This window comes from Amblyomma americanum, chromosome 1 (assembly GCF_052857255.1).
Source record: "Amblyomma americanum isolate KBUSLIRL-KWMA chromosome 1, ASM5285725v1, whole genome shotgun sequence".
In the NCBI taxonomy this organism is placed as follows: Eukaryota; Metazoa; Arthropoda; class Arachnida; order Ixodida; family Ixodidae; genus Amblyomma; species Amblyomma americanum.
The window spans coordinates 160,500,639-160,514,386 of NC_135497.1; the positions used below are offsets into that span (position 1 = coordinate 160,500,639).

Genomic DNA, 13,748 nt, shown 5'->3' on the forward strand with positions numbered 1-13,748 from the left:
CCTCAATTTAACTTCAAGCTATGCATTGCGTGCTGGCAAGATGAAAGTACTGCATATTCTCCTTTTAAAACTCTAAACCTAACACCTTTAAAAAACCGTTGTTAGCGTACCTGTGGCGCGCTGAAAGCGTCGCTGTTGGCTTTTCCCCAGCTTGCGTCTGCAACTCCGCCGTTCGCGGCCCACCTTAGGCTCGTTTCACATGCATGCGATTTTCGCCTGCGCCACTGCGAATGCTGTCGGTCTGCGACTGGGGAGGGCTGTCGGTCTAGTCGCAGACGGCTTGCGATCGAGTTCCGTCCGGTTGGTATTCAGTCGCAGTGTCGGTGTGTTCGCACTGCGACTGGCCAATGGGGAGCGCCGAGACGGCGTGCGACGTGCGCTCACATGGGAGCTGTTATCGCGGTGGAAGCAAAACTGCTTATTCTAATGAAAACATCCGGAAAAATGTCTTGCATCTAAAAATACTCTGGTCATAAAATCATCAACACATTCCGTGTGACGTTTCTGTCGCGTTTAATAATGGGTTGACTATGCAAACATCAAGCAACCGTGCCTGTTCCTCCGACCGAATTCGTTGTGTCGGTGTTGCATGTGAAAGCAGTGACCGAAAATCGCACTGCGGCCTCACCGACTACACCGGATATTTTCCGTCCAGTCGCAGCATGTGAAACGGGCCTTAGCCGTATCACAGCATTGCGTTCTTAGAGCGAACAGCTTGCTTTGTCTAGCGTGACAATTTTCATCTGACGGGATGACGTCACCAAGAGCCAAGGGAGAGAGGGTCGAGGGGAAAGGTTCTCGCTGTGGGGCGGAGTCGGAGGAGTGAGGGAGGAGGACACGTGGTTTAGCGGCGGGCGAGAGGGAGCACTTGTGTGACTTCTCGCATGCGGTGTGCAGCATTTGCAGTGTTCGCTTCGTGCCAGGAAGGAGCGTTGCGTTGGTGTACGCTTTACTAAATGAAAAGTTCTCGAAAATGCCACCAGTGCGTGTCCTCACGTGCACCCAAGAAGAACCGGAAGAACGCCGCCGTCCACTCGCCGAGTGCGATCCGGGTAGCGATGAAGCGGCTTCGAGGTGACGTCACATCTTACTTTCACGGGTAGCCGTCACAATTTGGAGCGCTACCGCGATGAAGTCGCCCTTTACCTGTTGCCCCGCCTCTCACAGTTCTGCACAAGCGAATGCAGCGAAGACGAGAGTAAAGACTTGCCAGCTGCATCCCTTGATTCTGCAACAGAGAGCCGTAAAGACGAGAAAGTATACGGTCAAACTGTATCGTGAATGCGTACTCTCTGTTAGTCCTCTTCAGAGTGCACGCGGCTAGAGCAGAAGTACACGTTGGAGGGCTAGAAAATAAGCAGCTTTTGCGCGCTTGTTTCGACGCCACCGCTTATCATCAAACTGCCGATTGCTTTCTGCTCTGAAGCCGCGCGTTGGTATCCGCATATCTCGTCCACAAGCGCGGAATACAGCCCTTGCGTACTGTGTACGAACCCTACCGAGAGGTTTTGAAGGAGACGTCGAGGGCGTGCGGTGATGAGGCCGCTGTGAATACTTTCAGCGGCTTTATCATTGCAGTCGTTTTCGCTTACGTTGCGGCGATGTTGTGCGTTGTTTGACAGCAACGCCATCTCTAGCTTAATTACCGGGAGGCCGGCGGAAAGAACGAGCAGTTTTGCGGTTTTGTCTCGGCCTTGTTTGCAGTGTGTGTGTTCCCCGACGTGAGCGCTCTGATCAACGGCACGTGCATCGACCTCGTATACTCTCTTAAAAACCTTCCCGCAGAAGCGTGTTAAATTGGGCCAATTTGTGTAGCATACTTTACACGATACAGTGCAGAAGACAGGGCGAATGATGAGTTTTTTTTTTCTATTCGTTCTTGCCGCCTTTTGTGCTGCCGCAAATTCGCATTGGCTTCCTGCTTTATAGGCCGTGAAGAGTTTAGTCTTCGCTTCAAAAAAAAAAAAAGAGCGTCTAGGCAGCGAAAGCTGACTGAAAGCTTATGCATGCATTGTGCGAAGATATGTCACTGTCACTGGTTTGCATTTTGCGAGCGAAAAGGTATGGCCATTTTATTTTGTGGTACCTTTCAGTGGCACCGATAGCGGGTCGTGAGCGTGCGTTATGAGCATAATATTTAATTTATTTTACGACCAAAACAACAATGGGTAGCATAAAAAAAATAGTCCTTGCCTCATTTTTTTTTGCTTTTTCCACGTTGTTTTCAGTTTTCAGTCAGCCTTGCCGGGAGGCTAAAATGCTGGCAGGTCGAACCTTGGTGAAGGTAACTCTATAGTTGTAACTGTCGGAACAAGTGATGCCAGAATGCCTGTCGGCCAATAGGGATCCGTTAATCAGCCTTCGTTGCGGCACTTGCATACTTTGTGGCTGTATTCCAAACGTAGGCTAAGCGGATGCTGCAGTGCCCGTACTACGCCGACGGTGCGGTGGCGCTGCGCCCTCTTGGAAGCTAGATATCGGGGTGTCTTAGAACGCTAAGCTACAAAAAGAAATTTGACACATGTGCAGTGTGTGGTAGCCTAAATCTGTTGAAACAATTGAACATCTTATCCTAGAACGTGGCAGTATCCACGCGGATGTCGATGCAGGCACATGAAGTCACTTTCTCTGAGCCTGTAGGATTTAGAGATAACAAAGCTCATGTGAATGAATCTGCAATATGAGTTAGCGAAAAGTGATTGGAAGATTGGTGGCTCAAAAGCAGGGCTGTGACGTAAGGTTACTAGTTCAGGATTTAAAGAATTTTATACAAAGAAAAATGGCAGATTTATAGCAACTACCGTTAAATTTAACATATTTCCTTAAGAAAACAAACTGGAGAGGGCACTTAAGCTCCACCGTAAGGGTTTTCCATTCTGAGCAGTTTGACACCTTTGAGCGCATTTTTTTTTCAATCGTTTAAATTAATCGATCAATTACGCGGTGTAAATTTTCTTAATTAACATCATCAAGCATTGCGAAGGCAACTCAAAAGCCAGGTAAATCAGAGCGAGCAGTATTTGCGCGCCTGACTACCTTGACCGAGCAAACATCTTTGGTTTTGACGATATGCGAGTACCGCGATTTCCAATATCTGGCGTTTTGTTTTATTCCTTGCCGCTTTTTCGTCGAACCCGCCCTCACCCACGCCTCGAGAAGTCTATAGGAGTGCTGTGCGGCGGATTGATATAATTCTGCATGCACTGAACCTGCGCAGATTCTGCGGCATGAAACGGGGTGTGCATGTAGTGCGCGAACGTGCGCTGAAGCTTTTCCTGCACCAAGAGCAGCACCACAGCCCAAGCAGCGGAGAAAGCCTTCGGTAGTGCACGTTTCGAAACAGCTTCGCCATTTTTCACCGGATATGTCGACGCACGAGCGTCTGCGCTCTGCCGAAGCCACACGTGACATGCATCTTCGTGACAGCAGACCACTCGGTGCGCACCAAGGTGAGGGAAGCTGCGGATCAGGCGCGCATGTCCAGTCTGGTAGTACTGTCTATAACAGTCGTAAATGCTGTCGGGGCAGTGCGTCAGCCGGCAGGTGGCTCAGCTCTCGACTGGGCCGTCCTTGCGCGCGCAGGGTGCAACCGTCCTGAAGTTAGGAAGGCGAATATACGTGACACCGCATTCTTGTTTTTTTTTCCGCGGTGCTGTCTTTGCGCTGTTCTCTCGGACCGGTATTGTAAAAGGACAAAATGATGCATCCGCCCGATTGCGTTCGTGTTATCCAAGTTACATGCTGCTTTCGACAGTGAGACAAGAAGGCTTCTTTCAATGAGCGGGCCGCACGCTTGAGGTTATGTAGGAGCCGCTATAGGCAAGGAACAAGGACTATACATGGCCCAGGGGTAGTTATAGTAGAGTAGTTTAGCATGGAGCTTCGTTTACCGCTTCCTCCGGCCACCAAGATCGTATGCGCAGGTGGCCCCGAGGGGCCAGGTGCGCCTGCAGCTGGCCGCTCAGCCAGATAAAACGCTCTCGTGCTACGCAATCCGCTGTACAGATGATGGTACATACAGATGTGCCAGCCATGTGGGAAAAAATTGGAGGACGCTTAAGCTTCGCATTTAAGAGTGGAACGCGACAGCGTGTTGCAGCACTGCCAGGGAGTCCACGGAACGGCGCGACGCCTTGCCCGTGAGACAAATCGCTCGGCTACGTACGGTGAAACGGGCGCGCGGAGCGGCAAACCACGTAGAAACGCTGCCAGGCGCCTTGCCGAAACGCGCGGGACTCAAGTTGCAGTTCGTCGGCACATCGTTCTCGACAAACCCGATGCCACAAACCCCAGCATAGCTTCCGCGCCGAACGAACGGGCAGCAAGCCGCAAGCTTCGTGGTGAACGCGCTTTGGATGTGCGCTGCGTTGTTCGCCGCTCACCGCGTGATTGCTGCGTGCCCGCACGGCCCCACTGCGCCCGAACGAGGCGAGCGGGAGACGCTGCCGTCGCGCACTATCTGTTGGGGCAGTGGGATACATTGCGAGGAGGAGGAGGATGATTTTTCGCCCACGGCCAGCGCCGCCGACGACACCGGCTTTTCTGCGACACGAGCTCCTTAACGCTCTCGCGTTAAAAATGTATGCGGAAGGAGAAATGTTCAACAGTAAGGATCAACAGTGAACTGTTCAACAGTGAAATGTTCAACAGTGAACTGAACTTGGACGTCCCGGAATGTTGGTCTATAGGACGCAAAATTCCGTTTTAAGGAGACGATGAAAGAATGCGAATCGCTCTCGTTGAAGACAGAGCGAAGCCGTTTGTATGACATGAAGTTATAAAGAGAGGATGTTCCGAGACTCTGAGTGAAATTTGCTTCTCGATTTTTGAAACATAGGGCTGGGGTTTTGGTGTAAACCGATAAGGTACCAATAACAGGCCCGTGAAATAATTTTCTGAAATTCGATTTTAACCGAAAAAGGCAGCAGAAAGTTAATAAAGTGCAGAGAGCCAGGAACGTGTTGCGAAAACGGTACGTTTGGAATTGGGCACCGTAGTTATGAGTGTTGAGTCGTTGATCCGCGAACTCGGACACGCCGTTGCAGATCGAGAGGCTTCTTCTCCTAGACAAGTGCTGTCAGCTCAAACTTATCGATTGTGGCTGAGTTAAGTAAGTTTTCTGTACTGCACATAAGGACACTGTCAACTTCTGGGGCCGTAACAAGCAACCGACAACTCGAAATCGTGCATAAATGGCGCGAAAGTGTCATGTTCCGGTTTCCGGGACGGCTAAGCAGCAGTTCCGTCGCTGCCGTCAGCATGCGGACCACGTGACGCGCGGTCCTCTTGTTCGACGCAGAGCGTAAAAAATTTTTACTTGCGTTCTTGCCTCACGGCCCGATCATTTAACTTCAGAATTTTTACTTTTTGTTATGTACTGTACGACCTTCTTCTGCAATAATTGCTCGTAGTACGCCCATTCGTCTTTGATTTTACATGATCTGCTGTAATAAACAAAATGCCGAGAAAAACTGCGTCACTTTTGACCGCAAAGCGGCATCATATATACAGTCGAGCCCACTGATAACGAAACTGACGGTCGTGCGGACTGCGTTCGTTGTATCCGAAGTTCGTAGTAAGTGGATTTGCCCTGTTAAAGAAAAAAAAAATACTAAGTCGAACAAAACTGGCGTTTATTTCTTTAAAAACGTCTATTGTGGACGTTTGTTTCTACAAAGCGGACCCTATCAACCCGCTTTCTAAGCTGTTCAACGCGGTCACGGGCTCCTGGCCGAGACACTTGCTGCGGACGAGCCGCTTTAATGATGCGATAATACCAATAGCGATCAGGCGTTCACGAAAATGCCCTGTTAAAGAAAAAAAATACTAAGTCGAACAAAACTGGCGTTTATTTCTTTAAAAACGTCTATTGTGGACGTTTGTTTCTACAAAGCGGACCCTATCAACCCGCTTTCTAAGCTGTTCAACGCGGTCACGGGCTCCTGGCCGAGACACTTGCTGCGGACGAGCCGCTTTAATGATGCGATAATACCAATAGCGATCAGGCGTTCACGAAAATGCCCTGTTAAAGAAAAAAAAATACTAAGTCGAACAAAACTGGCGTTTATTTCTTTAAAAACGTCTATTGTGGACGTTTGTTTCTACAAAGCGGACCCTATCAACCCGCTTTCTAAGCTGTTCAACGCGGTCACGGGCTCCTGGCCGAGACACTTGCTGCGGACGAGCCGCTTTAATGATGCGATAATACCAATAGCGATCAGGCGTTCACGAAAACTCGTGGTGTAGGCCGGCACCCTTTTCTTTGATACTCGCCAATAATGTAACGGCAAAGCCACCGCAGCGCATGCGCGTCAAGGACGTACAGTATGCGACACCCTCGTGCAAAGCTCTCGAGTAGCGCATTGGGCTCCAAATAAGGAGACACGCACATACCTCGCCTCAGCTGCTAAGCTGTTGAAGCAACCTTTGAGCGGGAGAAGAGCTGCGTAGGCCTACAGATCAGGTGCTGCTCTCTCAGTTCAATTTTCATTGATTGTAGCGCACTGCTCGACCGCTGTAAACAATGGTACCGCAGACTGCTGTCTGCGTGCACGTGGCAGTAGCTCTGACGGTGGAGATCCGACCGGGGCAGATGATGCGCGCCACGTGACTGGGTGGGCCAGCAGTTCAGACCGCTTGCAAGGGTGCCTCTCTCTCGCGCTTCTGCTTTTACTTAGACGCTTTTGCCCAGCCGCCACCCGCACCGTTTGACGTTGTAACCTGTCGGGGCGCACTTGGCCGGCGGTTAACTGCAGCTTCAATGCCGCCTTTTCATGCGAAAGCATTACTAGCCCCATTGCGAGAAAAGCCGACTTGTGTGTGTGTGTTGTGGGGGGGGGGGGGGGGTAACGTCATCAAGCGGCCCTATGACGCACATCGCAAGCCGAGCACCGCCTCCTCATACAGTCCTTTACAAGTCGTACGTCTATATCTACTCGCCACTGGCCGACCTCCGTGTTGCGTCAGTTTTCTCGACAACACTCGTACCAAAATTGTGACGCAACCGTTTGTCGTACAGCGTCCCTTCTGGTGTCATAAGATTTGTCGTTGCGTATATAGCTTACATGTGCTAGTCGAGTTGGAGGCTAGCTTGCGGCAGGCATTCGAACCGACGATTAATGCACCTTCAATAGTCGTGGTCACGCGATCTTCGCTCACACTAACGGCGACATACGCCACGTGTCGCCGGAGAGAGTTTTCAATCCCAGACGCCACGCCCCGCATTACTCACTCGGATAGCCAACGGATCGTATGTGTATGCGAGTCAGGCTGATTGTCCCTAAGTTGCTGATAAAGCCACAGTGGTCGTGACGGGCAGGAAACGATAGGCAACACAGAGCCGTCGTCCATATACTTTGCGAGAGTTGCGGCTGCGGAGGACAAACATAGATACCGATAAAATTTTCTACTCTTATACGGTTTATGGTACACGCAGACGCCAGCATTTCAAGATGTCGCAGTGCGTATTCACGCATGTGGTAACGTATATGCTGAGTTCGCAGCCAGTGTCCCCGTTTTACATACGTCATCGCATCTGGCTGCCTACAGACAAGCAAAATACAAATAATCATGGTCTGGTTTGGTTTATGCGGGTGTAACGTCCCAAAGCGACTCAGGCTATGAGAGACGCCGTAGTGAAGGGCTCCGGAAATTTTGACCACCTGGGGTTCTTTAACGTGCACTGACATCGCACAGTACACGGGCCTCTAGAATTTCGCCTCCATCGAAATTCGACCGCCGCGGCCGGGATCGAACCCGCGTCTTTCGGGCCGGCAGCCGAGCGCCGTAACCACTCAGCCACCGCGGCGGCTGGTAATCATGGTCTGGGTGCGGCGAGAAAGCAAGAATGCAAAGTAGCAGTGAGTGCGCATTTCAGCCCCGCTGATTTCATTGGAGCACCATGGGTAGGCAACGATTTTGACTGACGTAACTCGTAAACAGATTTAAAGTTGTGTGGCTTAATAATGGTCCTGAAGCTGCGAATGGGCAGTGAGGTACGCCGTAGCGGAGGGCTCCGGGTTACTTTAGACCTCCCGGGGTTCTGTAACGTTCGCTGACATACGCACATCACACGGGCGTCTTCTGCCTTTCACCTCTATCGAAATTGAACCGCCGCGGCCTCGTTGAACCTGGGTACTCATTCGGCCTAACCACTTACGATTATAGTTTTTTTAACTTTTTCCAGTCATCGTCCAAATAAGTACCTATCAGATTTTCATTTGAATGTAAGGAGCATTCGCAACAAAGAAGATTCACTTCATGAGTTGTTCGGCGGTATCTGTGTAAACTTTGATTTATTACTTTTTACTGAAACCTGGTTAGCAAAGAATGATAAACCACCTCGAATCGAAGGCTACAAATACCATGGCTGCACTCGACAACCCTATCATGGTGGAGGCGTAGCCATCAATGTGAAGGAAGAACTAGTTCATGACGTCTTGCCAGAATGCACTTTTTTTGATGATGACATTGAATGTCTCTGTATTCGCTTAAAAACGTATGTAGTGGTTGTTGTGTATCGACCCCCTTCTGGAAACAATAGATTTCTTTTAGAGCTTGATCACATGTTAGATTACTTGCACAATATGGTCATACGTGTATTATAATGGGTGATATGAATATTAATACTGTTGTCAATGATTCTCATGCAAAAGAATATAATAATGTTATCAGTTGCTATTCATGCATTAATCTTGTCACAAGTCCTACTCGCATTACAACTCATAGTGCGTTGTTATTGGATGTATGTATCACAAACAGTCCTGATAATTCGTTTGCCGGCCTTCTAACAGCGGATGTTAGTGATCATCTTCCTGTGTTTTATTTTCTTCCTTCTGTTGGGCACAACCGCAGCAATAATCCTATGTCTATATCCTATTGAGAAATTAACATGATGTCTTTAGATTTCTTTCGGTCTCGCCTAATTGATATAAATTGGGAATTTGTTATTAATGAAGCAGACGCCACAACGCTTATACCTTATTTGCAAACAGACAAGGATACCTTGGGTTACGAATGCCCTCTGCAAAAAAAATCGAGAACAAAATGTTTCACACATTTCTGTACAGCCGTCGCCATGAAAAGCTTCTTGAATTCAAGAAATTTCGAAGTCAACTTAATGGTGAACTGAAGAAAGCAAAGGCAGAATACTACGAAAAATTGTTTCCCCGTATTCGCAATGACCCTAGAAAAATTTGACAAGAAGTTAACACTCTTAGACATAAACCTATTCGCAATCCTAATGTCACTATTTCCCCAGCTAATACACGTATGCCACAGTCTTTTACAGCAGCAGAACTAAATTAGAATTTCATAAGTTCTGGAACGTATACCCTATCACAATATCATGTGCCAGACAGTGTGCTACGACTGGAAATACCTAGCATTTCGAACTCGGTAGTCATGGCTCTGGTGACAGAAACAGAAATAGAGAACATAATTAAAAATCTGAAGAACGAAACTGCGGCTGGCTTTGATGATATTAAGGCACATCCATTGAAGCAAGTAGCGGACATTTTGAGCCGACCCTTAACCTACATTATTAACCGCATGTTGGAAACTAGTATATTCCCCGACGAGCTTAAGATTGCCCGTGTGTGCCCTGTTATTAAAGGATGCGGTGAGGCTGCTATAAATAACTACAGGCCGATTTCTGTTCTTCCAGTTTTGTCCAAAGTGTTTGAGATTGTTATAATCAAGCGTCTAACAAGTTTCATTGAGAAGTATAACATTATATCTGCTAATCAATATGGTTTCCGCAAAAACAAATGTACCGAGGAAGCTTTACTAAATACCAAACGTGAAATACTCCACAATATTGAAAATAAGTTGTTCGCACTTGGACTATTCTTGACCTACGTAAAGCTTTTGATTCCGTTAACCATGAAATATTATTAACCAAACTTAGTAATTATGGAATACGTGGTGGTGCACTAGATTTGATGCGGAATTATCTCACTAATAGGTACCACTATGTAAAATTCAACAGTGATGTATCGCCCAAACTAAGAGTAATTAGTGGTGTCCCACAAGGGTTTATACTAGGTCCAATTTAATTTAATCCTAATATAAATGACTTGTCTGATATACCTGATTCCCCTCGTCTGATTACGTGCGCAGATGATGCTAATGTGTTTTTTGCGTCTACTTCGCTTCCAAATCTTGAATGTAGAGTTAATGAATATTTGAAGAAACTTTAAGCATGGTTGCATACAAATAGGCTACAACTAACTATAAATAAAACCAAATATATAATTTTTGCTCCAGTTAATAAACCTGTTGAAACAACCACTAATATATTATTTAATAATATTAAAATAGAACAAATAGCGACGCAGAAATTTTTGGGCGTGTGGTTTGATACCGATCTATCTTGGAACACACATGTAGACAACCTAAGTGCAGAATTAAGTAAGGCTGTTAGGTGCCTTTGTAGGTTAACTGACTTGATACCTCTCTGGTTGAAGAAAACATTGTACTACACTTTATTTTATTCCCTACTATCATATTGCAGCCTAGTATGCGGTACTACGAGTAAAAAATATACCCGGTTAACCATATTACAGAAAAAAAAAATTTAAGAATGTTTGAAAGCTACATGGGTAGACCTCAAGATTTACCAACTAAAACCCTCTTCTTAAAACATGAAATCCTGAAACCTAGTCAGATATACTATTTCAAGCTTGCACAATACATAAAAAAAGCTATATGATAACGCCGGGCCTAAGACACCAAGTCGATACTGCTTACGAAAAGAAACACTTAGAACACCACGCATACGTACAAACTATGGCATGCAACATTTAAACCACCAAGTTCCCCTATTTTTAAATAACCTATGAAACAGGATTGACTTCAGGGCACATATTTCAAAGAAGTCACTCAGAAGATTCCTGCTGGAGAGTGAAATAATAAATGATTAACTTTATAATTTCTCCTTATGTTGCTTTGTTAAACTACAATAATTTAAATTTCTGTTTAAACGTGTGCTACGTATATTTTATGTATCTTATATGCTTGTTAGGGTTTTTTACAGTATTATTTTCTGTTTATGTTTGCTGTCTGTACAAGATGTATGGTATATGCTTGCAAGTTTTGTTTTAAATTGCACCTTGTCTGCCGTCACTGCTGAATAGGGGAGGAGCCCCTGTCAGGCTACGCCTTTAGCTCCTGCTTTATTGCGCGTTTGTTACTTGTTATCAAGGAATAAACTTCAAACTTCAAACCACCGCGGCGAGTTCAACTCGTGAACGAGTTCCGACGGAAGTAATTTCCAGCAGCAATCTGTTGCCAAACGAGACAGTTCCTGCTTTCTACAAAGAGAAGCCGTAGTTACGACTTCCTCAGTGTCACAGTGTTACTACCAGCTGCTGGTGTAGACACTCCCAATTAAGTGCGCATCCGGCCACTACTGATAGCAACCACTTCATATATTGAATCATGCAGTAAATAGATGTTTTACATATCTTAAAAAGCGCGTGTACAGTAGTCTGTGCTGGAAAATTTTGCCCTGAAGGGTGGTTACGTCACTCGAAATCACTGCTCACTAGTGGTGCTGTAGAATAAATCATAAGGGCAGAAATGCGCACTGCAAACTGTCATATAGTCTTAGTCAGAGGTTTCCCAATGCCAGCTTTGATTAAGCTGATAATTTAAAGCAGCGCTAAAAATGAGGACGATGACGTAACACAGAAACAACAGTAAAGATAAAGCATTGTAGTCTTCTTATTTGTTTTTCTTCGTCGTCTCCGTTTTATAGCGCTGCTTTATATTTTCGTGATGGGTAACTGGACTGTCCGCGCCGAGATTTTGATTAGCTTGATTATCCACTGCTTCTTGAGCTTAGAATCTAGAGGAAACGAATGCAGGTTTATCGCCCTTTTGACTGCGCAGTTTGAGCCCTGCGGTAGGCAGAAAATGCCATTTCTTTTCAGCTATCTGCCCATATTGTGTGCTTTGCTCGTGCACATGGGTATTGCATTATATCCTGTAACTGTCGCCGTGTGCAAAGCGCATGGGGAAACGCAATAATACGCTAACAGCGCGACGCGGCGTAAGACGTTTGGCTCGAGACGCCGGAGTAGTCAGGACGCCGACCGCCAGTGTCACCTCTCGAGCGGTGCTGGAGACGGCCGCGTGTCGGCGACGCCGTACGTGAAAGTTGCGAGTTATATTGACTTCCTTGACCTGCCCCCTTGACAGGCTCAGTGTTGCGTCTTTGACAGCTATGGCTACAGGTTGGACTTTTCGGTTCTTTTTTTAAAAATTTGGGGGAGTTTTTTTTCTGGGTTTTCTTCGGAACGCAAGTTCGGGCTTTTTTCGGCGAATATTATTTTCGATGAATGAGCTACCGACGAATCGGTGATTATATGTGGCAATCCTGTGGCAACCCCCCTCCGTTCCTCAGCGCAGCCGCATGCGCTTAGCTGTTTCGCACGATTATTCGTTCTGTGCGAGTACTCGCGCAAGTACATAGTATTTGTAAAAATATTCGATTCGTATTCGATTCGGTTGTAAAGTTGCATTGTTCGTATTCGATTCTGTTCTGAAAAAATGCTATTCGCATACCCCTACTGAGACGACACACTGGGCACAGATTAATGCAGTCGTAGTTATTTACAAAAAGCAGTGGCGCATGGGCTTCGTCCGCAGATCCGAAGAGGCGACAAGCTATTGCTAGGGACCAACGTTTCCCGTCGACGTGTTATTGCTCCGACAATATCGCGCATCCACACTGTGTCATTCCTTCCGAGGACGCTGAAATGTTGGCTGGCTTCCTGTGGGAGCAGTGAGACCACACGCCCCCAACAGCTGCCTCAGTTCGTGCCGAGGCTAAATTTTCTTTTCCGTTGCTCCCGCGTAGCCGCCCGCTCCAATGGGGCGTTCTATTCTCGGCGTGCAGGCGCACGCGTGTACGTTTGCTCATCGTTCTTTATGTTGTCTCTGCACCACACCGTAGGAGAGGCGGGGACGCCACCTGCTGTGAACATCAGCACCCGCGGTCAAAAGTTTTTGATGCACGGCATCAGCTAGGATGTTTAGCTTTTCGCCGCCCTTGCACCCGGCCTTGGAAATATTATGTGACACACGCACACGCGCGCGCGCGCGCGCACACACACACACACACACACACACACACACACACACACACACACACACACACACACACACACACACACACACACACACACACACACGCACACGCACGCACACGCACACGCACACGCACACACGCGCGCGCACACACGCGCGCGCACACACACACACACACACACACACACACACACACACACACACACACACACACACACACACACACACACACAGACACACACACACAGACACAGACACACACACACACACACACACACACACACACACACACACACACACACACACACACACACACACACACACAGACACAGACACAGACACAGACACAGACAGACACAGACACAGACAGAGAGACACACAGACACAGACAGAGAGACACACAGACACACACACAGACAGAGAGACACACAGACACACAGAGAGACAGACACACAGACAGACACGGATAGATGGACGATCCACGCGATGTGCTGTCAGGATTCGGGCAATGCACATCGAAACGCTGCGCTGAGCAAATATAGACCGCTGGTGTAGTGTAGGCTTCCCTCAGACGTATATCTTAGAAACAACTGCGCAAAAAGACAACGAGCGTAGAAAGAACAGACACCACGGCGACGTCGCGGTCGTCTTTCTGC

General features: G+C 47.4%; 1 protein-coding gene across 4 annotated transcripts in view; it reads left to right on the top strand.

Annotated features, from left to right (window-relative positions):
- LOC144114062 (alpha-(1,3)-fucosyltransferase C-like) overlaps window positions 1–13,748 on the top strand; it is a 48,963-nt gene that overhangs the window by 21,555 nt on the left and 13,660 nt on the right. The gene's annotated exons all lie outside the window — the stretch shown is intronic.